Source organism: Sander vitreus, chromosome 18, assembly GCF_031162955.1.
Source record: "Sander vitreus isolate 19-12246 chromosome 18, sanVit1, whole genome shotgun sequence".
Taxonomy (NCBI): Eukaryota; Metazoa; Chordata; class Actinopteri; order Perciformes; family Percidae; genus Sander; species Sander vitreus.
In genome coordinates, this window is record NC_135872.1 from 28,114,853 (window position 1) to 28,141,059 (window position 26,207).

Below are 26,207 nucleotides of genomic sequence, written 5' to 3' on the forward strand. Positions count from 1 at the left end.
TGTTTATCCTGGCCTTCATTGATAATTACAAATCTGGAGGCTGGAGTGTTCAATGGAGAACAAGAGAGGTGGAGTAGCCTCAAGAAGACCTGAACCCCTTTCACACATGCACTGCAACGCTAAACGTATTAAGACATTATTGTAAATGTTTTAACTAAACATTACCGGGAGGAGATGTATGAGCTGTGTGAGATTGCAAATGCCCGAATCAGGGGGATCGAACACTAAACGGTCTTTACCCTGCCAGCTCCCTAGTACGAAGTGTAATGTATTGTCTGATTGAGCCCATGTGTGAATAGAGCAGGTCATTCACACAGTGAGTCGGCATGTTGATGACGTTTCTTTCATGCGGTAACCAGAAGAAAACAAACATCCGAAAGAAAAGAGGAAGAAGGGTGATTTACACGAAGACGCCAATGAAAAGGTCTAACTGGAAAGACGACGAGCTTCAGAAACTTCTGTTGGTAAGGGTCAATGCAGAAATCGTCAGACAAATTCAAGGAATGACAATAGACTCTGTGTTTATGACAAAATTACGAATCGGCTGTACGCTCTACCCAGGCGCCACCCTCATTTAAACCAAATTTCCATGAAGTGAGAGTGACATGGACATGGACAATCTTCTGTCGTGTGCTACAGCGACATGTGTGAAAGGGCAATGTCCAGATCTAATTCCCCGGACATTGTCTGGAGTTCACACGAGAAAAGGGCCCTGGATAGATCCAGGCCTTAACAGAGAAATTGAGGTGAATGTTTTTCAGATTGTCAATTTAAAGCCACTGTATGTAGATTTTTTTGCTCTTGAGAATGGCTAGACCTTTAGGAACAGTATGTTTCCACATGCCACCATTTTAAAGCTTTCAACTGAATCCTACAGTCTTCTTGAGAAAATGGAGTGTCTTCCCCTTCATCGCACGAGCCCAGTCCAATGATGTGGGACAACTCCACATCCCTCCCGCGAAGCACCTTGACCACGTTGTCAAATATACACTGTGCGGTTACAAAGTGCACATCATCATTGCCCAGAAAACACATCTCAACTCTTCCTTTAATTTCCAACTTGATGTACAGTATCTAATCAGCAGAGATGGGAGTAAGTCACACATGCAAGTCACAATCGAGTCCCAAGTCTTAACCTTCAAGTTACCAGCAAGTCTCAAGTCACTGTGGTGAGGATCATTCAAGTCAAATCCCTGCCATAAGTCCAGCAAGTCACAAGTCAAGTCGTACAACATTTTGATGATCTACCCAGTTTTCACATTTAAATCATCCCTTTGATTTGGATAGTTAATCATAAGAAATCTAGTTTAGACTGTGACAGCGGAGGACGCTGAATTTTGAACCATCTGAAGCCGTGCCACCAGAGTCAGAGGGAGACCAAGGTAGAGTGAGTTACAATAGTCTAGGCGGGATGTTATGAAGGCATGGATGACTTTTTCCAGATCACTGTATGACAGAACAGACTTGAGTTTGGAAATTATTCTTAATTGGTAAAAACTGTTCTTTACAACAGATGATTTTTGTTTCTCCAGGTTAAGATGGGAGTCTAAAATAACACCCAAGTTGCGTGCATGGGATTTAACATAGGGGGCAAGGGGACCAAGGTCGGCAGGGATGGAAATTTGGGATTTTGAAGGGCCAAAGACAATAACTTCAGTTTTGTTATCATTTAACTAAAGAAAATTCTTAGCCATCCAGATTTTAATTTCTTTCAAACAGTCTAAAAGAGGCTGCATGGAGTTGCTGGATTTAAGTGGGATGTACAGTTGGGAGTCATCTGCATAGAAATGGAATGAGATATTAAATTTTCTGATGATGTTACCTAGGGGGAGCATGTAAAGGCAGAAGAGTACTGGACCCAGAATGGATCCCTGAGCGACACCATAAGACACAGGGGCAGGGGATGAAGAGTATTGGCCTATGGATACTGAAAAAGATCTTTGATGGAGGTAGGAGTGAAACCAGTTTAGAGCTGTACCCTTGATGCCATCCCACTGTTCAAGATGCTCTAGTAGTGTACCATGGTCTACAGTGTCAAATGCAGCACTAAGATCCAACAGGACCAGAATGGCATTATCACCTGAGTCAAGGGTGAGCAACAGGTCATTTGTCACCTTTAACAGGGCTGTCTCAGTGCTGTGGCAATGTGGTGCATTTTGCATCTAGGTTATGTTTCTTTAGCATAGGCTGGACAACCACATGCTTGAAAAATGTAGGAACGGTGCCAGTGGTAAGGCAGGAGTTAAGGATAAATTGAATAGAGGGACCAACAGCATCAAAAGCATCTTTGATAATCTGTGAAGGGATAGGGTCGTGTGGGGCTGTTGATGGTTTCATGTGCTTTACAATGTCCCATAGTTCAGTGTAGGACACTGCTTGGAATTGTTCAAAAGAAGCTGTAGCAGTGGGGAAATGTGGTGGGGTGTCAAATACAACAGGAATGAACTGTGCTCTGATGTGGTCAATTTTCACAGTAAAACACTTTAAGAGTCTCTGGAGAGACTTGGGGGTTAACTATTGAGTTTATGCTACTAAATAAAATTATAGGGCGATGGGAATGTTTGGTTATAATGTCTGAGAAATGCTTAGCCCTGGCTTTTTTTGCTGCAACTTGGAAATTGGCCAGGGAATTTCTGAATATTTCTAAAGAGACTAGGAGGTGATATTTTTTCCACTTACTCTCCGCTCTTCGACAAACCTGTCTGATGCGGGTGGAATCATCAAGCCACTGTAAAATTAGGGCGTTTGAGTTTAAGAGGGGCCACAGTATCAAGGATAGCTGAGCTTAATGTGATGTCAATCCTTGCCGGATTTCTTTATGTGGTCATCTGCTCCAGGCACGTTACTGCAGTTTTACCATTACATACACTGCTATATGTAGCTACATGCTAAAAAATCTAATATTGTCTGCAGATGTTAATTTGTCCCCAATTTCAGATCACATTGCTGCTGGAACATTTTTGATTGTGTCGTTTTTTGGTTAAGAAGCCTTAATTGGTGATTTTCCACAAAGTTTTCAGAAACTGCCACTGTGTACTCTGATACAGTCAGTCCACTGCTACATGTGACTGTACAATAAAAAGTAATAAAACGTTTTTTAAACATTAAATCATGCAAACATATTCTATTAGAAACACAAAATACAAGTATGAACCTGACAATAAGCATAATAGTTTAAAAACAAAACAAACCTAGGCCTGTCCATTCAACAGACTAGTCCTATAAATCATTTTTATTTATATATTTAATCCTATAAAAGCAGGCCCATGTTCATTGTGACTGCTCAATGAACTGCTTGCAATTTTTTTATGTCCTGGCTATTATTCCACTTTCTTCACCGCCTTCCACATGGCCAAATCGCTGCTCCTACAAGTTAAAAAGGACTATGTGTCCCCCTGATTGAGGGGACAACAGATGCAGCACACTGCTTGCTTGAAGCAGAGCCATTAATCACAGCAGTGCCGTTAATGAAAGGGACTTACTCAGCAGAGCAAGGAAAGGAAAAAATAGGAACCTCTTATTTAATTAAGAGGGAAAGCACAGATTGACAGTGATTGGCAGCACTGAGGGACTCCCCTTATCCAAATGGAAGCAGATTGCACTACTCACTTGGAGCTTTACAGGGAAACAGTTGGAAACACAACATTGTTAATGTTCAAATGGAGAACAGGTTGCGTATTCTTCCCTTGACAAAAGTATCTACAGCCCACATAAGCTGTTTCTATCCTCAGGAGGGAACATGGCGTCATTAACTAATTGCCTGCAGCGAAACAAGCTGGAAATGTACCCTATTCAGCACATTAAAAACCCTTCAAATTCAGGTTTATCTAACTTTTCTCAGACTCAATATAAACAGTGCCCTATAAAAGTGAAACTGAATCCATTGATGTTTTGTTCACCATTAACCTGAGAAGTGCGGGCCATGTGTTAGAGGTCAGAGGCCACTGGGGGGAGAGGGGTGTTGGTACAGTATTAGTTTGCACATAGACTCTATAAAGAGCTCCTTGGTTAAGCAACAGATGCCCGGTGTCAAAAGTCACAGTGTGCCCTTTCCCCCTCCCTCCTCAGACAGAAGGGAGATAGGAAGGGACAGACGGACTCTAGGCCCCTTTTAGGGCCTCAACAAAAACACGCTCCAGGCTTTTGTTTTCTCTGGAAACCTGCTGCCTGGATCCCCAACGAACTAGCCGAGGGTGCACTACAAGATAATGGTTGGATGCAGGTAGTTGCATTCGTATTAAAGTGGGAGAGGGATGAAGGACACAAAATAAAGAGTAAGAAATGATAGGGGTTCAAATGTTTTGCCTATCTGCACCACTATTTCTTTACAGCAGACAGACATATTGACAGAGAAAAATATGAACATATGCAACGCACTATCATGAACGGGTCTGTATGATATAGTAGGAAAATGTATGCACACCAAAACGTAAGATACTGTATGTTATGAAACTAGGAGGACGCCACCTGGCTACGAGCACCATGACGCCGAGCCGCAGTTGCTAGTTATTTAGGTCGCTACAGAGCTTCCTGACGCTGCATAATATAGTATGTTGAAAATAGTGATAAAAAAGTTATAGTATAATATGTCGAAAGAAGTCAAAGTATTGCATGTCGAAAAGTCAAAGTATAGTATGTGAAAAAAGTCATAGTGTAGCATGTTGAAAAGTCAAAGTATAGTATGTTGAAAAACGTGATAAATAGGTCATAGAATAGCATGTCAAAAAAAAGTCATAGTATAGTATGAGATCAAACCAAGGGTCATAGTCTGCGGTTCTTATTTGCAGGTAGTTGTTGGAGCAGTGCTATCCACTGAGCCATAGTCATAGTCTAGCACGTTGAATAAAGTAATAAAATAATCCTAGTATAGTATGTTGGAAAAGTCATAGTATATTATGATGCAAAAGTCATAGTATAGTATGTTGAAAAAAGTCATAGTATAGTATGTCAAAAAGTCATAGTATAGTATTTCAAAACACATTTGCAGGTTTTTGTTTAATTGGGGTCACAAGTAAAAAAGAAAGATGAATCTTAATTCCTCTGGAGAATGGGGGCATCCATCCCACTACCTTTCACATGCTATTGTGTAGCTCGGACTAGATCGTATATTCCTCATCTACTCCATGGCGCATTTTTCTAGTCTTTCTAGGCCTATGTAAACAATGAGGGGGTGATCTGGATCAGATCTTTACTTTAAAAAGACAGCAAGTCAGATGAGGTGGCCGAGTGGTTAAGGCGATGGACTGCTAATCCATTGTGCTCTGCACGCGCGGGTTCGAATCCCATCCTCGTCAAACCAAGGTTCTTCATTCTGCTAAAGTTGCATGTCAAAAAACATGGCTAGCTGCATTCAAACAACTCTCTTTGTCATAAAAAAAATGTCATAGTATGTTGAATGAAGTGATAAAAAGTCATAGTACAGTATGTCAAAAAAATGATGAAAATTCATAGGATAGTTTGTTGAAAAAAGTTATCATATAGTATGTCGCAAAAATCAGATTTTAGTACGTCAAATAAAGCGATAAAAAAGTCATCGTATAGTATATTTAAAAAAAGTCACAGTATAATATGTCGAAAAAGTGATTAAAAAGTCATGGTATAGTTTTTTGAAAAAAGTCATAAAAAGTCATAGTATAGTATGTTGAAAAGAAATCATAGTATAATATGGAGAAAAAGTCATAGAATAGTATGTTAAAAAAAGTCACATATAGCATGTCGAAAAGGTGATAAAAAAATATCATAGTATAGTATGATCCATAGGATAGTTTGTTGAAAAAAGTTATCATATAGTATGTCGCAAAAATCAGATTTTAGTACGTCAAATAAAGCGATAAAAAAGTCATCGTATAGTATATTTAAAAAAAGTCACAGTATAGTATGTCGAAAAAGTGATTAAAAAGTCATGGTATAGTTTTTTGAAAAAAGTCATAAAAAGTCACAGTGTAGTATGTTTAAAAAGTGATTAAAAAAACTCATAGTATAGTATGTCAGAAAAGTCATAGTATACAGTACATCGTTCTGTTACATTTACATAACTGGCTGCATTCAAACCACTCTCATTTCTAAAATCTTGTCAGTTTCTCCCAGAGAAAGGCTCATCTTATTATTTTTTTAGTATAGTATGTTGAAACGAAATCATAGTATAATATGGAGAAAAAGTCATAGAATAGTATGTTGAAAAAAGTCACGTATAGCATGTCGAAAAGGTGATAAAAAAATATCATAGTATAGTATGATAAAATGTCTGGGATCGATGAAGAGTCATAGTCTGCGGTTCCTATTTGCAGGTAGTTGTTGGAGCAGTGCTATCCACTGAGCCATAGTCATAGTCTAGCACGTTGAATAAAGTAATAAAATAATCCTAGTATAGTATGTTGGAAAAGTCATAGTATATTATGATGCAAAAGTCATAGTATAGTATGTTGAAAAAAGTCATAGTATAATATGTCAAAAAGTCATAGTATAGTATTTCAAAACACATTTGCAGGTTTTTGTTTAATTGGGGTCACAAGTAAAAAAGAAAGAAGAATCTTAATTCCTCTGGAGAATGGGGGCATCCATCCCACTACCTTTCACATGCTATTGTGTAGCTCGGACTAGATTGTATATTCCTCATCTACTCCATGGCGCATTTTTCTAGTCTTTCTAGGCCTATGTAAACAATGAGGGGGTGATCTGGATCAGATCTTTACTTTAAAAAGACCCAAAAACAGACGAGGTGGCCGAGTGGTTAAGGCGATGGACTGCTAATCCATTGTGCTCTGCACGCGTGGGTTCGAATCCCATCCTCGTTGAACCAAGGTTCTTCATTCTGCTAAAGTTGCATGTCAAAAAACATGGCTAGCTGCATTCAAACAACTCTCTTTGTCATAAAAAAAATGTCATAGTATGTTGAATGAAGTGATAAAAAGTCATAGTGCAGTATGTCAAAAAAATGATGAAAATTCATAGGATAGTTTGTTGAAAAAAGTTATCATATAGTATATCGCAAAAATCAGATTTTAGTACGTCAAATAAAGCAATAAAAAAGTCATCGTATAGTATATTTAAAAAAAGTCACAGTATAATATGTCGAAAAAGTGATTAAAAAGTCATGGTATAGTTTTTTGAAAAAAGTCATAAAAAGTCACAGTATAGTATGTTGAAAAGAAATCATAGTATAATATGGAGAAAAAGTCATAGAGTATAGTATAGTATGTAGAAAAAAGTCATAGTATAATATGGAGAAAAAGTCATAGTATAGTATGATAAATAGTCATAGTATAGTATGATCCATAGGATAGTTTGTTGAAAAAAGTTATCATATAGTATGTCGCAAAAATCAGATTTTAGTACGTCAAATAAAGCGTAGTATAGTATGTCGAAAAAGTGATTAAAAAGTCATGGTATAGTTTTTTGAAAAAAGTCATAAAAAGTCACAGTACAGTATGTTGAAAAGAAATCATAGTATAATATGGAGAAAAAGTCATAGAATAGGATGTTGAAAAAAGCCACGTATAGCATGTCGAAAAGGTGATAAAAAAATATCATAGTATAGTATGATCCATAGGATAGTTTGTTGAAAAAAGTTATCATATAGTATGTCGCAAAAATCAGATTTTAGTACGTCAAATAAAGCGTAGTATAGTATGTCGAAAAAGTGATTAAAAAGTCATGGTATAGTTTTTTGAAAAAAGTCATAAAAAGTCACGTATAGCATGTCGAAAAGGTGATAAAAAAATATCATAGTATAGTATGATAAAATGTCTGGGATCGATGAAGAGTCATAGTCTGCGGTTCCTATTTGCAGGTAGTTGTTGGAGCAGTGCTATCCACTGAGCCATAGTCATAGTCTAGCACGTTGAATAAAGTAATAAAATAATCCTAGTATAGTATGTTGGAAAAGTCATAGTAAAGTATGTTGAAAAAAGTCATAGTATAATATGTCAAAAAGTCATAGTATAGTATTTCAAAACACATTTGCAGGTTTTTGTTTAATTGGGGTCACAAGTAAAAAAGAAAGATGAATCTTAATTCCTCTAGAGAATGGGGGCATCCATCCCACTACCTTTCACATGCTATTGTGTAGCTCGGACTAGATCGTATATTCCTCATCTACTCCATGGCGCATTTTTCTAGTCTTTCTAGGCCTATGTAAACAATGAGGGGGTGATCTGGATCAGATCTTTACTTTAAAAAGACCCAAAAACAGACGAGGTGGCCGAGTGGTTAAGGCGATAGACTGCTAATCCATTGTGCTCTGCACGCATGGGTTCAAATCCCATCCTCGTCGAAACAAGGTTCATCATTCTGTAACAGTAACGAAGAACTGTGTAGCTCCATCTAGATTGTATCTAAACCAGGCCATGTTTTTCTGGAATTACTAGGCCTTATTAAACAATGAGGGGGTGATTTGGATCAGACCTTTACTTTAAAAAGACCCAAAAACAGACGAGGTGGCCGAGTGGTTAAGGCGATGGACTGCTAATCCATTGTGCTCTGCACGCGTGGGTTCGAATCCCATCCTCGTCGAACCAAGGTTCTTCATTCTGCTAAAGTTGCATGTCAAAAAACATGGCTAGCTGCATTCAAAACTCTCTTTGTCATAAAAAAATGTCATAGTATGTTGAATGAAGTGATAAAAAGTCATAGTGCAGTATGTCAAAAAAATGATGAAAATTCATAGGATAGCTTGTTGAAAAAAGTTATCATATAGTATGTCGCAAAAATCAGATTTTAGTACGTCAAATAAAGCGATAAAAAAGTCACAGTATAGTATATTTAAAAAAAGTCACAGTATAGTATGTCGAAAAAGTGATTAAAAAGTCATGGTATAGTTTTTTGAAAAAAGTGATAAAAAGTCACAGTATAGTATGTTGAAAAAGTGATTAAAAAGTCATAGTATAGTATGTTTGAGAAAAAGTCATAGTAACAGTATAGTATGTTAAAAAAGTCACATATAGCATGTCGAAAAAGGTCATAAAATAATATCATAGTATAGTATGATCCATAGGATAGTCATGTTGAAAAAAAGTTATCATATAGTATGTCGCAAAAAAATCAGATAGTATAGTATAGAGAAAAAGTCATCGTATAGTATGTTGAAAAAAAGTCACAGTATAGTATGTCGAAAAAAGTGATAAAAAGTCATAGTATAGTATGTCGAAAAAATAGTCATAGTCATAAGTATAGTTATGAAAAAAGTCATAGTATAGTATGTCGAAAAAGTCGATTAAAAAGTCATAGTATAGTATGTCAGAAAAGCTCATCAGTATATAGTACAGTGTTGCATTTACATCATAGTATAGCTATGTTGAAAAAAATCATAGTATAGTATGTCGAGAAAAGTCATCAGTATGTCAGATATGTTGTGAAAAGAAATCATAGTATAGTATGTTGAAAAAAGTCATAGTATAGTATGTTGAAAAAGGTCATAGTATCAGTATGTTGTAAAAAGTGTGATGAAAAAGATATCATAGTATAGTATGATACAAATGTCATAGGGATAGTATGTTGAAAAATAGTCATAGTATCAGTATGTTGCAAAAGTCATGAGTCAGTAGTTATCCATTTGAGCAAATAGTCATAGTATAGTATGTTGAATAAAAAGTCATAGTATAGTATGTTGAAAAAGTCATAGTATAGTATGTTGCAAAAGTCATAGTATAGTATGTTGAAAAAAGTCATAGTATAGTATGTTGAAAAAAGTCATAGTATAGTATGTTGAAAAAAGTCATAGTATAGTATGTTGAAAAAAGTCATAGTATAGTATGTTGAAAAAAGTCATAGTATAGTATGTTGAAAAAAGTCATAGTATAGTATGTTGAAAAAAGTCATAGTATAGTATGTTGAAAAAAGTCATAGTATAGTATGTTGAAAAAAGTCATAGTATAGTATGTTGAAAAAAGTCATAGTATAGTATGTTGAAAAAAGTCATAGTATAGTATGTTGAAAAAAGTCATAGTATAGTATGTTGAAAAAAGTCATAGTATAGTATGTTGAAAAAAGTCATAGTATAGTATGTTGAAAAAAGTCATAGTATAGTATGTTGAAAAAAGTCATAGTATAGTATGTTGAAAAAAGTCATAGTATAGTATGTTGAAAAAAGTCATAGTATAGTATGTTGAAAAAAGTCATAGTACAGTATGTTGAAAAAAGTCATAGTATAGTATGTTTGAAAAAAGTCATAGTATACAGTACATCGTTCTGTTACATTTACATAACTGGCTGCATTCAAACCACTCCATCCATCCATCCATCCATCTTCGTCCGCTTATCCGGGTGTCGGGTCGCGGGGGGGTAGCAGCTCCAGCAGGGGACCCCAAACTTCCCTTTCCCGAGCCACATTAACCAGCTCCGACTGGGGGGATCCCGAGGCGTTCCCAGGCCAGGTTGGAGATATAATCCCTCCACCTAGTCCTGGGTCTTCCCCCGAGGCCTCCTCCCAGCTGGACGTGCCTGGAACACCTCCCTAGGGAGGCGCCCAGGGGGGCATCCTTACCAGATGCCCGAACCACCTCAACTGGCTCCTTTCGACGCGAAGGAGCAGCGGCTCTACTCCGAGCTCCTCACGGATGACTGAGCTTCTCACCCTATCTCTAAGGGAGACGCCAGCTACCCTCCTGAGGAAACCCATTTCGGCCGCTTGTACCCTGGATCTCGTTCTTTCGGTCATGACCCAGCCTTCATGACCATAGGTGAGGGTAGGAACGAAAAACTGACCGGTAGATTGAGAGCTTTGCCTTCTGGCTCAGCTCTCTTTTCGTCACAACGGTGCGATAAATTGAATGTAATACCGCACCCGCTGCGCCGATTCTCCGACCAATCTCCCGCTCCATTGTCCCCTCACTCGCGAACAAGACCCCAAGGTACTTGAACTCCTTCACTTGGGGTAAGGACTCATTCCCTACCTGGAGAAGGCACTCCATCGGTTTCCTGCTGAGAACCATGGCCTCCGATTTAGAGGTGCTGATCCTCATCCCAGCCGCTTCACACTCGGCTGCGAACCGATCCAGTGAGTGCTGAAGGTCACAGGCCGATGATGCCATCAGGACCACATCATCTGCAAAAAGCAGCGATGAGATCCCCAGCCCACCGAACTGCAACCCCTCTCCACCCCGACTACGCCTCGATATCCTGTCCATAAATACTACAAACAGGATTGGTGACAAAGCGCAGCCCTGGCGGAGGCCAACCCTCACCTGAAACGAGTCCGACTTACTGCCGAGAACCCGGACACAGCTCTCGCTTTGGTCGTACAGAGATTGGATGGCCCTGAGAAGGGACCCCCCTCACCCCGTACTCCCGCAGCACCTCCCACAGTATCTCCCGGGGCACCCGGTCATACGCCTTCTCCAGATCCACAAAACACATGTAGACCGGTTGGGCATACTCCCAGGCTCCCTCCAGGATCCTTGCGAGAGTAAAGATCTGGTCCGTTGTTCCACGACCAGGACGGAATCCGCATTGTTCCTCTTCAACCTGAGATTCGACTATCGACCGAACCCTCCTTTCCAGCACCTTGGAGTAGACTTTACCGGGGAGGCTGAGAAGTGTGATACCCCTGTAATTGGCACACACCCTCTGGTCCCCCCTTTTTTAAAAAAGGGGAACCACCACCCCGGTCTGCCACTCCTTAGGCACCGTCCCAGACTTCCACGCAATGTTGAAGAGGCGTGTCAACCAAGACAACCCCTCCACACCCAGAGCTTTAAGCATTTCTGGACGGATCTCATCAATTCCCTGGGGCTTTGCCACTGTGGAGTTGTTTAACTACCTCAGCAACCTCCACCAGGGAAATTGATGCCAATCCCCCCCCCCATCATCCTCCAGCTCTGCCTCTACCATAGAGGGCGTATTAGTCGGATTTAGGAGTTCCTCAAAGTGCTCCTTCCACCGCCCTATTACCTCCTCAGTTGAGGTCAACAGCGTCCCATCCTTACTGTACACAGCTTGGATGGTTCCCCGCTTCCCCCCTCCTGAGGTGGCGAACGGTTTTCCAGAAGCACCTTGGTGCCGACCGAAAGTCCTTCTCCATGTCTTCTCCGAACTTCTCCCACACACGCTGCTTTGCCTCTTTCACGGCAGAGGCTGCAGCCCTTCGGGCCCTTCGGTACCTTGCAACTGCCTCCGGAGTCGTCTGGGATAACATATCCCGGAAAGACTCCTTCTTCAGTCGGACGGCTTCCCTGACCACCGGTGTCCACCACGGTGTTCGTGGGTTACCGCCCCTTGAGGCACCTAAGACCCTAAGACCACAGCTCCTCACCGCAGCTTCAGCAATGGAAACTTTGAACATTGTCCACTCGGGTTCAATGCCCCCCAGCCTCCACAGGGATGCACGAAAAGCTCCGCCGGAGGTGTGAGTTGAAAGTCTGTCGGACAGGGGCCTCCTCCAGACGTTCCCAATTTACCCGCACTACCCGTTTGGGCTTACCAGGTCTGTCCAGAGTCTTCCCCCACCCCCTGACCCAACTCACCACCAGATGGTGATCGGTTGACAGCTCCGCCCCTCTCTTCACCCGAGTGTCCAAAACATATGGCCTCAGATCAGATGAAACGATTATAAAATCGATCATTGACCTTTGGCCTAGGGTGCTCTGGTACCAAGTACACTTATGAGCATCCCTATGTTCGAACATGGTGTTCGTTATAGACAATCCATGACTAGCACAGAAGTCCAACAACAAACAACCACTCTGGTTTAGATCAGGGAGGCCGTTCCTCCCAATCACGCCTCTCCATGTGTCTCCATCATTACCCACGTGCGCGTTGAAGTCCCCCCCCAGCAGAACTATGGAGTCCCCCGACTGGAGCCCCATGCAGGACTCCACTCAAGGTCTCCAAGAAGGCCGAATACTCTGAACTCTTGTTTGGTGCATATGCACAAACAACAGTCAGAGTTTTTTCCCCCCCCCCACAACCCGCAGGCGTAGGGAGGCGACCCTCTCGTCCACCGGGTTAAACTCCAACGTAGCGGCGCTCAGCCGGGGGCTTGTGAGTATCCCCACACCCGCCCGGCGCCTCACACCCTGGGCAACTCCGGAGAAGAAAAGAGTCCAACCCCTATCCAGGAGTATGGTTCCAGAACCAAGACTGTGCGTAGAGGTAAGCCCCACCAGATCTAACCGGTAGCGCTCCACCTCCCGCACAAGTTCCGGCTCCTTCCCCCACAGAGAGGTGACATTCCACGTCCCCAGAGCCAGCCTCTGCTGCCCGGGTCTGGTCCGTCGAGGCCCCTGACCTTCACTGCCACCCATGTGGCAGCGCACCCGACCCCAGCGGTTCCTCCCACAGGTGGTGGGCCCATGGGATGGAGGGATGTCCGCCACGTAGCTTTTTTCGGGCTGTGCCCGACCGGGCTCCGTGGCAAACCCGCCACCAGACGCCGCTGACGAGCCCTCCATCTGGGCCTGGCTCCAGACGGGGGCCCCGGGCTTCCTCCGGGCAGGGTCACTTCATCCCTTCCTCGATTTTTCATAGGATTTTTGAACCATTCTTTTGTCTGGCCCCTCACCTGAGACCACTTTGCCTTGGGAGACCCTACCAGGAGCACAAAGCTCCAGACAACACAGCCCTCAGGTTCATAGGGACACACAAACCTCTCCACCACGATAAGGTGATGGCTCCCCGGAGAAGAGTCTGGGTATAGTGAAAAAAGTGATGAAAAAGTCACAGTATAGTATGTTTAAAAAGTGATTGAAAAAAGTCACAGTATAGTATGTCAGAAAAGTCATAGTATACAGTACATCGTTCTGTTACATTTACATAACTGGCTGCATTCAAACCACTCTCATTTCTAAAATCTTGTCAGTTTCTCCCAGAGAAAGGCTCATCTTATTATTTTTTTAGTATAGTATGTTGAAAAGAAATCATAGTATAATATGGAGAAAAAGTCATAGAATAGTATGTTGAAAAAAGTCACGTATAGCATGTCGAAAAGGTGATAAAAAAATATCATAGTATAGTATGATAAAATGTCTGGGATCGATGAAGAGTCATAGTCTGCGGTTCCTATTTGCAGGTAGTTGTTGGAGCAGTGCTATCCACTGAGCCATAGTCATAGTCTAGCACGTTGAATAAAGTAATAAAATAATCCTAGTATAGTATGTTGGAAAAGTCATAGTATATTATGATGCAAAAGTCATAGTAAAGTATGTTGAAAAAAGTCATAGTATAATATGTCAAAAAGTCATAGTATAGTATTTCAAAACACATTTGCAGGTTTTTGTTTAATTGGGGTCACAAGTAAAAAAGAAAGATGAATCTTAATTCCTCTAGAGAATGGGGGCATCCATCCCACTACCTTTCACATGCTATTGTGTAGCTCGGACTAGATCGTATATTCCTCATCTACTCCATGGCGCATTGTTCTAGTCTTTCTAGGCCTATGTAAACAATGAGGGGGTGATCTGGATCAGATCTTTACTTTAAAAAGACCCAAAAACAGACGAGGTGGCCGAGTGGTTAAGGCGATGGACTGCTAATACATTGTGCTCTGCACGCGTGTGTTCGAATCCCATCCTCGTCGAACCAAGGTTCTTCATTCTGCTAAAGTTGCATGTCAAAAACATGGCTAGCTGCATTCAAACAACTCTCTTTGTCATAAAAAAGTCATAGTATGTTGAATGAAGTGATAAAAAGTCATAGTACAGTATGTGAAAAAATGATAAAATTCATAGGATAGTTCGTTGAAAAAAGTTATTATACAGTATGTCGTAAAAATCAGACTTTAGTACGTCAAATAAAGCGATAAAAAAGTCATCGTATAGTATATTTAAAAAAAGTCACAGTATAGTATGTCGAAAAAGTGATTAAAAAGTCATAGTATAGTTTAGTTTGAAAAAAGTGATAAAAAGTCATATTATAGTTTGCTGAAAACATTATAACATTTGATTTAAGACATGAAAAATGCTTATTAAGTGTCAAACTTCTATTTATAAACATAATTATTGAGAGCTTTATTTACTATGAACAAACCATATATGAGTGTGTATACAAATGCTTTATTTATGAGAATTAACATAGGAGCAATGCTTTACAAATGATGAACAAAGCATTTAGTAATAGTTTGCAACTGGTTTATAATGGGAAAATTAATAACCACACCCTGGAGAGGATTGTGAAACAAAACCCATTCAAAAATGTGGGGGGGATTCACAAAGAGTGGACTGCAGCTGGAGTCAGAGCTTCAAGAACCACCACGCACAGACGTAAGCAAGACCTGGGTTTCAGCTGTCGCATTCCTTGTGTCGAGCCACTCCTGAACAAGACACAGCGTCAGAAGCGTCTCGCCTGGGCTAAAGACAAAAAGGACTGGACTGCTGCTGAGTGGTCCAAAGTTATGTTCTCTGATGAAAGTACATTTTGCATTTCCTTTGGAAATCAAGGTCCCAGAGTCTGGAGGAAGAGAGGAGAGGCACAGAATCCACGTTGCTTGAAGTCCAGTGTAAAGTTTCCACAGTCGGTGATGGTTTGGGGTGCCATGTCATCTGCTGGTGTTGGTCCACTGTGTTTTCTGAGGTCCAGGGTCAACGCAGCCGTCTACCAGGAAGTTTTAGAGCACTTCATGCTTCCTGCTGCTGACCAACTTTATGGAGATGCAGATTTCATTTTCCAACAGGACTTGGCACCTGCACACAGTGCCACAGCTACCAGTACCTGGTTTAAGGACCATGGTATCCCTGTTCTTAATTGGCCAGCAAACTCGCCTGACCTTAACCCTATAGAAAATCTATGGGGTATTGTGAAGAGGATGATGCGATTTTTTTTTTTTTGTCGAAAAAAGTCATAAAAAGTCACACTATAGTATGTTTAAAAAGTGATTAAAAAAAGTCATAGTATAGTAGTTTAAAAATGTCTGGAAGAACATGAACACGTGACACAAAAAGGACCAGCCTGGACTGGGATCGATGAAGAGTCATAGTCTGCGGTTCCTATTTGCAGGTAGTTGTTGGAGCAGTGCTATCCACTGAGCCATAGTCATAGTCTAACACGTTGAATAAAGTAATGAAATAATCCTAGTATAGTATGTTGGAAAAAAGTAATAGTAAAGTATGTTGGAAAAAGTCCTAGTATAGTATGTCAGAAAAAGTCATAGTATACATATACATAGCTATACATAGCTACCTGTCACATGCTATTGTGTAGCTCGGACTAGATCGTATATTCCTCATCTACTCCATGGCGCATTTTTCTAGTCTTTCTAGGCCTATGTAAACAATGAGGGGGTGATCTGGATCAGATCTTTACTTTAAAAAGACACAAAACCAGACGAGGTGGCCGAGTGGTTAAGGCGATGGACTGCTAATCCATTGTGCTGTCCATTTGTTTTTTTTAACAAACAAGCTAAAATGAAAGCTGTCGATTTGTAGTCCAACTGTTTCTTAGTTTGCCACAAATCTTGAAATTTGGACAAATTATTGTAATCCTGGCAAAACAAACCATCCTCTTGGCTGGAGCGGTAAATCTTTGGATTATATGACCAAAACAGATGCATGTGGCTACTTAATATGCACGTGAATGATGTCATTGTCATGTTTGCGTTCTTCATTCTTGATGATGATGCCGGTTGTATTCTTTTGCAACAGCAATTGTTTAATTGAAATGAGGCATGGCCCTTGGAAAAATGTAGTTGATGATCCCTGGTATAATATATGAAAGAAAGTCTGGAAGAATATGAAAACTTCACACAAAAATACCCTGTGATGACAAAGTCATGTATTATGATGAAACAAGTGATAAAAATTCATAGTATAGTATGTCAAAAAAAGTAATTAAGAAGTCTTAGTATATTATGTCAAAGAAAGGCTGGAAGAACATACAAACTCCACACAAAAGGCCCAGCCCGGACTGGGGATTAAATCAGGGATAACACTCTGCAGTGCCTAGTTACTGGTGCTAGTTGGAGCAGTGCTAACCACTGATCCACCATGCCAACATTTATTAAGAGTAATTGATAAGTTGCATCAGAGTCATAGCATAATATGTCGAAAAAAGCCACTAAAAACCTATAGTATAGTATGTTGAAAAAGTCACAGTATAGTATGTTGAAAAAAGTCGTAGTATAGTATGTTGAAAAAAGTCATAAAAAGGTCATAGTATAATATGTCAAAAAAAAGTCTGGAAGGACATGCAAACTCCACACAAAAAGTCCCGCACTACACATTCATTATGAACGCAGAAAAAGCCGAAAGAAGCACTAAACTTAACAGTAATAACAGAAAACTGTAAAATAAATAAACAAGCTGAATAATTTTCTAACAGCTGAAGGTTTTATGAATAGTTCAAAGTTTGAATGATGTCTGTAGTAAGTGGGAGTAGCAGCATTCTGTAGTTGAAGAAGCCTGAAGAGGATTTGATTGATTGCTCCATTGACTTTCAATGTAAAAAGAAAAAGGCTTAATATTTCAAAACGTATAAATGGCAGAAAGAAGTTGAATACAAGCACAAATGGTCTTAAAGAGCTGAACATTTTGATATTTGAAAGGTGTTTGTAGCTAAAAGTATGCAGAAGTAGTAGGCGTCCGAAAATTGTACAGAAGAATCAGATAACAATACTATGAATGCTGCTGAATCAGCATTCACACAAATCTGTAGCATTTCCACATTAAAAGGATGACTATACCTATGTTATATTTTGTTGAGTTGTGTACCCAAATGTTTCCAACAATGTTCAAACCCAGAGAAATCTGTAATTTTATTCAGCAACACGGACAATGTCAACAATGTCAACATGTTGACAGGACTTCCAGCAAACGTGTTAGGTAGTGTAGCTGATTACAGTTAGAGGAAAATCAACAGTGTGATGTCTCTAAAAATATCCTATAAAGCTTCCTCTTTGGTTCGACACAATGTCAGCTTGTTGAACTTTCCAGCACTGTCATTACCAGTATGAATTCCAAAGAAACTTTAATTTCCAGGCCTGAAGTGGAGTCAAATTATAGCCGTACTTCTCTTCCAGTCACCACAGAATTCTCTGATTTGCATCAGCTGTAATTTTGCACAAACACGTTTCCTGTCACCACAATGAGCAGCTTCTGTTCCTGGAAGCTAAGATTGACTTATTTTGATGGGCAGAGGAAGTGCTGAGGGGAATTGGGGGGCGGGGGGGGGGGGGCAATTTCAGATAGCTCAAATAGAAACTGAAGTTGACCCCCTCAGCCCTCAGCTGGAACTTTGCCACCATGGCACTGGCAGTCTAAAACTTATTTTGATTTGCATGGCAGGCTTGTTGTGTTTTCTAATGAAATTCAAATAAAAAGCATTTAAAATGGTCAACATGAGTGATTTTGAGACTGTCCTCCCATTAATTATGAAAAGATTATCAAAGGTCTGCTAAAGCCACAGAAACATGGATAGATGGGTCAACAAAATATCAGACTTTAGCACAAGAGCAGGGTCTGAAATTAACTAGGTCTTTTTCTCCACCAGTCAGACATTTTCAACTTTTGAAATGTATGTGTTAAATGAAAGAATAACATTTAGATAATTTAGAAATTATTTGTTAAGAATGTTTCAATGCTTGATATGTTTGAACAAAAAACATGCCGGGTAAATTCAGTGTTCCAATTACACCGTGGCTTTGGGTGGAGCCCAATTCTTTGTGGGTAGGGGGTGGGAGGGTATTGTACACATGCAGGCACATACATGAATATGCCCGCCTACATGCAAAAATATACTGTCAAAAACATAAACTGCCTACTCCAGCTTTAACAGAATGAAAACCTTCGAGCTACAAGCTTTCTTTTTGGGCCAATCCATTTCTCCTCAAGAAAATGTCAACTTGTGCTGTTTTCATGGGACAGCTGAATGACTCAGTGGTTAGCACTGACAAGACTGTCGGTGTGTGGTGTTTGGGCTTTCCTTCTCACATTCACTGCTGTTACATCTGCTATTGCATATATCCACCTATCCACATTGTTGGCAACTTTGTATCTAACCAAATGTAAACATTGTGTTCAAGTTGCTCATATGAGAATCACTGTTTACATAATGATGACATATGCAGCTGAAACAATCAACTGAAATTGTATCTAAAACAAGCAAAAATACCAAACACTTACTTTTACCAGACCTGACGCGCACAAGTAAGTGTAACTTACTGTGGCAATAAACACTTCTCTGATTCTTATTTCTGATAGAGGTGGCAGAACAGAAAACATACTCATAGGGCTAATTTTTGGAACTTTGATATTCAGTTGTTGTTTAGGTAGGAGGCAACACATTCTCACTCCCAGTTAGGTTTAGGATAAGATGGTGGGTGGGCTTATAAAAAGTACGTTTTCGTGACACGAGGGACAAGAATGGGACAGTTGGGTTTAGCAAAAAAAGAACATGACAGTTGGGTTTAGGTAAAGAAGAACATGACAGTTGGGTTTAGGTAAAGAAGAACATGACAGTTGGGTTTAGGTAAAGAAGAATGGGACAGTTGGGTTTAGGAAGAGATTGGGGTGGGGTTATAAAATGAACATTTCAGTGACACGAACTGTGTTGTTTGACCCATACACCCCCCAAACCAACCTCCCTACGTGGAATTTTCGGTCTTTCATACTACTCACTACTGTTGTCGCTCTTAATACTACGTCATCTTCATGTCCGATAAATCTGAGCATCCATCTATGAAGATATATTGAATTCATTTTATTTTAGATGACGAAGAGGATTTACAAAACTTTCAGGACTGTGTCATCATACAGAATCTGAGCAAGCATACAGAGCAGAGAGGAATGTATGATCAGAACTGATGAAGGTGAAGTGTGTGGAAGATGAAAAGAATACAGCCCAAGAGGATGTTTTGTTGTCAAGTTCGAAGAAGAGACCATGGAAGTCATGGATTGTAGGTGGCTGCTGCTTAAGGCTCTTTTTTTTTTTAAGATGGGAAGCAACACTTCGCCTGCATACCAGCTTTAGTATGCAGGGTCTCACTGCGCTCCTGTGAATAGACAGGTAGACAAGCACTGCGAGTACACCAGGTGCTCTATGAGTGGTAACCATGGACTGTATATAAAGATGGACGATGCAACAACACTTCCTCCCACTGTACAAAAGTGAAGCCAAAACATCAGGCGCTGCCATCTTGTAATTTTGAAACCAGAGTCTGCGCAGTAGTGTCCTTGCAGTATCGAAGTCTCGCCCATTCCCCCGCCCGACCAATCGTGAGTCAATCCCAGCTGTAAATCATGTCAATCCCAGCTGTTTTTATTGAATCAAATAACTTATTAAAACCAAACTTATCAGAAAAATAAACACTTGAACAAACATCCGCGTACCTAAAATGTACTTTGATTTTTAAGTTTAGTCAATGTCCCATCCGCTTACATGGCGAGGGTGGGGTTTATGACCTATACTGCAGCCAGCCACCAAGGGGCAATGCAGATGTATTGGATTCACTTATACAGTCCAAGCATCAACCCCTGGGGGTAACACTACTTTATCCCTGCCGGTACAACTGAATGGCATCATTTGACGGTGGTATCATATATCCCTAATCATAGGTCGACTTATGACAAAGAGTAGCAATCTTAGTCTTTGCTAACCACTGGTAATGTTAGTTTAAAACTTAAAGTCTTGTCCCAATGCGCTGCCATGCGAAAGCCCTCCTGTTTATGTCCTGATAAAACAGTTATATATTTCAGGGTACACACAAACAGCATTGATTTGTACTGCGCTTTGCGTCACTTAGAAGAAAGACAATTCAGCTCTGGCAGCGGGTGGGCGTGTGCGTGAGATGAGCATGTCCGCAAAAGTTTGACAGGATGCACACGCTTGTAGCTACGCCTGTCAGATTGCCCAAGCCTCCCTACCTGCCCGCTCACCTCTCATTAAAAAAATGAATTACTAGGCTCCCAGTCTAAATAAAAAAAGGCCTTAAATCTGCGCACAGAGCAGCTTCCTTGTTAGCATTGCAGCTGACAAAAGCCTACTTTTAATTAATCTCTTCATTTCTGTAACTGCAATAAATGCCAGAAGAGTATGCATACGGGGATCCCCTTGTCTTTGATGTATGGAGACTGGCTGCTCCAACATGTACTCTACCCTTCTGGCCTGAACTGACAATGGCAGTCCTACATCAAATCTCATTAGTGGTGACTAATATTCTTTTCATCTTCCACAAAAGGCTTCCATTGTGCCAGCACTAAAGTGCATTCCTCAGCTCCCACTTGTCTTCTCTGTGTCTCAGAGGGAGGAGGGGCGCAGGGAGGGAGGTGCAGACAGTGTAAGAAGAAGAGATTACTGCCAGAGTTGACTAAGTTCAACTTCACCTTGCCATGCATAAAAAGATTACAGCAGTCCCATTGTACGTTTGATTAATTTTGGTAAATGAATATGCAGCCCCAACGAGAAACGGTGCCAACTATGGAACAACACTTCCATAGTGAACTGACACACTGAAAACACTTGAGATAAAATAGCAACTTTAGAACATTCTCTAAGAATCGGTGTGATTGTAGACCAGTAAAACAGAATGAAACTCTACAGCACACGATATAAAACTGTTAGAAACACCAAACAACAAACTAATGATTCAGGACCAGAGTGGCCCGTGGAATTATGACAGTCCACAGCTGCCGGTCCAACAACCCGGATTGAGCCAGCAGCCTAAACAGTACTTTTAAACAGGGGCGATTCTAGGATCGGACCTTTAGGGGGGCTCAGCCTCTAATGAGAATGAGACCCCCCCCCCATGTTTTGACACTATGATGGAAATAAATCTGACAACGACCAATTTGACACAACGTTCTAACATTCAGCAATTTTAGTTTCTTACGTTTTAATTTAGGTTCTAATCTGCGCCATGAAATGACCAACGTCTTCTCTGGGGACTACCAACGTTAAACTTCACAACCATCTCCTGCTCTCCCTCTGACAGATCAGATAGAGACTCAGCCAAAGGCGGGAGTCTGGCACAACCTCCTCCGATTGGCCAACACTACGTTTCTGTTAACCCTTTCATTGACAGAGTTACAGGTGCATAGCATTGGTTACAGACACGGGATATTAAAACTGTTTCAAGCCCTTTTAACCTGTAATTGTTTGTGCTCCTTTTAATTTAATTTTTAGGGGGGCTGAGATGAAATGTAGTGGGGCTTCGCCAATGCTTTTAACTAAAACAGCTGCCCTTTAAATTGCAATGTGTGTGGTACATGTCAAACAGTGTGGTGACATATCAGGTCAGGTTAATTGAGGTCAGTACGGTGGAGGAAATAGAAATTGTGAAGAGAAGCTGAGGTGGCTTTACGCCAGTGAAACCAGAGAAAGTTATCACTGTCATTCAAGTGAAACAACAGAAAAGGTTAGCAAGTTTTCCAGTGATGCAAATAATACTAGACTACTTAGATATTAGCAATAGATTGATGGATAAACAGTTGTTCAAAATGAGAACAGAAAGTGATAGGAGGCCTAGCTACTGTGAAACTGGACCTGAGCCCTGGTAGAGAAAGTGGATGGCGACAGAAAACTTGCACAGAGAGAGAGACAAAGAGAATTGGACACCAAAATTAGCGGACGCATTTGGTGTTATGATGTGCTGGAGGGAAGGTCAACAAAATGAACGGAGAGACATGTCTGGGGACCATGAATATCTACAACATTTCATGGAAATCCAGTGGTTAGTTTTTGAGCCATTTTGGACCAATGTGTTGGATGGATATCCTGTTACGAACAAAACATCTCTCTCAGCATACCACACATAGTGGACAACCACTAGCACCGCAGACATGTTAGAAATGTCAGCCAGTTAGTCATTACAGTGTGTAGGCTGAGGCAGGATATACAGGACAACATTACAGACAGACAAAGTACACTTGTTTGTTTTGGAATCTCCTTTCAAAGTCAGCTGACGACTATCTGGCACTTTAGGAAACAAGCATTTAAATGAAGTTGATTTTATTTTCTGCCATTAGATCCTACTGTACACAAAAACAATACTCCAAAAACAACAGAGAGCCTCTGATGTCACATTAATTATGATGCATTTATCTCTGAACGCATGATTAATGCAGTTACTTACTGCACTTACTGTGATGAGCCTGTAGTGTGCATGAGTTAACAACCTGAAAGATGAAGTGTGCTTTGTTGGGTCCGTCTCCTTAATTGCCTCCGATGGGCCTATTGTTCTGAATTACAATCTCTCATTCAACCATTGCAGTTTATGACCTCACTTAAAAATATATTCTGAATTAGAGATTGATGTAGTTGATTTGGACACCTACTCTGACACACATTCAGATAAGAAACCAGTTTACTGGGAGACAGACGGTTATAGAGGCAAGCTGTACTGGTTCTGTGTACACGTTTCCTAATGCGCTCTGATTGGCAGTGGTGGAATGTAAGTAAGTCCATTTACTCAAGTACTGTACTGTAGTACACATAAGTGTATTTGAGGTACTTGTGCTTTACTTGAGTCTTTTCTTTTCATGACACTTTCTACTTCTACTTCGCTACATTTCAGAGAGAAATATTGGACTTTTTACTCCACTACATTCATCTGTTACAGCTTTAGTTACTAGTCACTTTACAAATTAGGATTTTTGCACACAAAAAAATACAATGTTTTATTCTAAAGTAAACTAGCCAACATTATAACGGCTACAAGTCCAGCTGAGATGATCAGACCATTAAACACACAGCTGGCTGGATCCTTTACACTTTCTACAATGGGAGGATTTTTACTTTTACTTTAAATACTTTAAGTACATTTTCCTGATGATACTTACATACTTTTACTTAAGTAACATTTTCAATGTAGGACTTTTACTTGTAACAGAGTATTTTTACTGTGTGGTATTAGTGCTTTTACTGAAGTAAAGGATCTGAATACTTCTTCCACCACTGCTGATTGGGTACTGCTCTCCTTGCATCTCAGACTCCAACATGACTGCCATAGCATGTAGGATAGCTCACGGTGTGGTCTCCGAACCACTTGAACTACCTGACTCACAAGGGCAGATTTTGTATCATGACTCAAGGGTTTTTGTCTCAGATTTAAGAAATTAGTCTGAAACGCCCCACCTCCACCCCAGCATCCACCTGTAGGCTCTGCGTCACTGTTGCCCAAAGATGGAAGTTAATGTTGCGAGAGTGACTCTGCCGAGCCTAGATGCCAAACATCAATGCACAGCAAATTCTACATTCACATAATCTATTAGACCTGAGTTGGCTGACTATAAAGAACGATTGGAAAGTTAAAATACCTGCTATATATTGTATTTTAAGAAATCTATCTGAAGAAACAAAAGTATTCTTAATCCCTGCTCCCAATTTACAAAATATTTGTGACGTTAAAGAAATTGGATTATTGCAGAAAGCGGAGTGTAAGCCTGTTATCTAAGGCTACATTTACATTGCTACGTTTTGGTTTTTTAAGCTGAGTTTTGAGCCCAAAGTGACCTCCGTGCACCCACGTTTTTTTGGCTCCAGTAGAAGAACTAATCTCTGTTTAAACTAACACGCCCAAACCTCATATCTCATCAACATTCTGGTATATACTGAGCATGCTCGTGTCGGGGTAAACAGGACGCAGCATGTAGACTCACCCGCTGCTGGTAGTTGCCATGGTAACGGGTATGGTAAGGGGGAATGAGAGGGGGTAACGCCAGAGCAGGGGGAATGACAGGGGTGAAACCCCAGAGCAGGGGGGAATGAGAGGGGGGAACGCCAGAGCAGGGGGGAATGAGAGGGGGGAAACACCAGAGCAGGGGGGAATGAGAGGGGGGGAAACACCAGAGCAGGGGGGAATGAGAGGGGGGAAACACCAGAGCAGGGGGAATGAGAGGGGGAAACACCAGAGCAGGGGGGAATGAGAGGGGGAAACACCAGAGCAGGGGGAATAGAGAGGGGGAAACGCCAGGGCAGGGGGAATAAGAGGGGGAAACACTAGAGCAGGGGGAATAAGAGGGGGAAACACCAGAGCAGGGGGAATGAGAGGGGGAAACACCAGAGCAGAGGGAATGAGAGATGTAAACGTAGCAAAAGATATTCATTTTTAAACAAAAACATAGCCTAAGTGCATGTAAACACACTGAGTGAGAACAAAAAAAAAATCTAAGCTATGTGAAGTGAGAGTAAACAGCAGCCTGTTAACACATTCCCATGCTGAGGTAAATCTGTTTTGTTTCCTTTTCCCCTCCCATAATCGGACGTAAAGCCTCCAGCTAAAATGTGCTGACCTGTAAAATCCCAGCTGTGGGCCCTGCGGTGCCCAACACAAACTGGGTCTTTCCCGTTGAAACTCAACGCCCAGGTTAACATGCCATGTTTTGCTGCCCGAAACCAAAGAATCTTTGACCGCTGAGCCTGGCGTTTGATGGCAGACTGCGTCCGTTTGAAGTATTCCCCTTCCAAGGCTGTGGCCAAAGTAAATAAAAGCACCCCGCTCTCTCGACCTCCATCAAACATAACTCAGAAACAGCTGTTACCATTTAGCTGAAAAAAACCCACCAACATTCCTCCCCTGTGAATGTATACGGGACATGTGAGATAGCAATCAACACACACATTCTTTGACTGTGGTTACACTTGCAATTTCTTCCCCTTCCAAGTGTAAACAGACTGGGCCGCCGCACAGACCAGGTTGGAGTTATGACCTCAGATATTGTTTTGTTGTTTCAAACATTTCTGCACTGTGATTATGTCGTCTGGTTTGTTTTGCTTCCATCCAAGAATCTGTGAAATTCCCTGACTGGCTGCTGACATTTTTAGCTCAGAGATAATGTTTGCTTATCACCCCCTACAGTACCATCAGTTAGTGTTGTACAGTGCACACAGCGTAATAAGGTCGAGCTAGTTCATAACAGAAAACAGCTCTTCCAGGAATATGAGATGTTGTGATAGTACTCTATATCCATATCCGAATACTGTACACTGTGTTCCAAATTATTATGCAAATATGATTACAATTAAACAAACATTTGATTTTTAGTTTTTCAATGAAAGTTTTCAATTGTGCTACTTCTCCTGTCTGTTAAGATCACTGACATCAATCTGAGGCAGGTTTGGTAATTAGTTTACCAGGTGAGCCTAATTAAAGGGAAACTATTTAAGGAGGTCGTTCCATATTATTAAGCAAGTCACAGGTTTCATGCAATATGGGGAAAAAGGAAGATCTTTCTGCAGATGAAAAGTGTGCAATAGTGCATTATCTTGCATAAGGTATGAAAACATTGGATATTTCACAAAAAATTAAGAGAGATCATCGAACTGTGAAAAGATTTGTGTGTGATTCAGAG

General features: G+C 40.8%; 1 long non-coding RNA gene and 5 other non-coding genes across 6 annotated transcripts in view; 5 read left to right on the forward strand and 1 right to left on the reverse strand.

Moving 5' to 3' along the window:
• LOC144533549 (uncharacterized) overlaps positions 1–25,341 on the reverse strand; it is a 66,799-nt gene extending 41,458 nt beyond the window's left edge. Inside the window, exon 1 of the long non-coding RNA XR_013503445.1 lies at positions 25,149–25,341. This is a non-coding gene — a long non-coding RNA (uncharacterized LOC144533549). The remainder of the gene's footprint in view (positions 1–25,148) is intronic.
• trnas-gcu (transfer RNA serine (anticodon GCU)) lies at positions 5,213–5,294 on the forward strand. Its single transcript has one exon. It is a non-coding gene; the product is annotated as a tRNA-Ser (tRNA).
• On the forward strand, positions 6,713–6,794 carry trnas-gcu (transfer RNA serine (anticodon GCU)). Its single transcript has one exon. It is a non-coding gene; the product is annotated as a tRNA-Ser (tRNA).
• trnas-gcu (transfer RNA serine (anticodon GCU)) lies at positions 8,191–8,272 on the forward strand. Its single transcript has one exon. It is a non-coding gene; the product is annotated as a tRNA-Ser (tRNA).
• Positions 8,430–8,511, forward strand: trnas-gcu (transfer RNA serine (anticodon GCU)). The gene has a single exon. It is a non-coding gene; the product is annotated as a tRNA-Ser (tRNA).
• Positions 14,428–14,509, forward strand: trnas-gcu (transfer RNA serine (anticodon GCU)). Its single transcript has one exon. It is a non-coding gene; the product is annotated as a tRNA-Ser (tRNA).
• Positions 25,342–26,207: the final 866 nt, after the last annotated feature.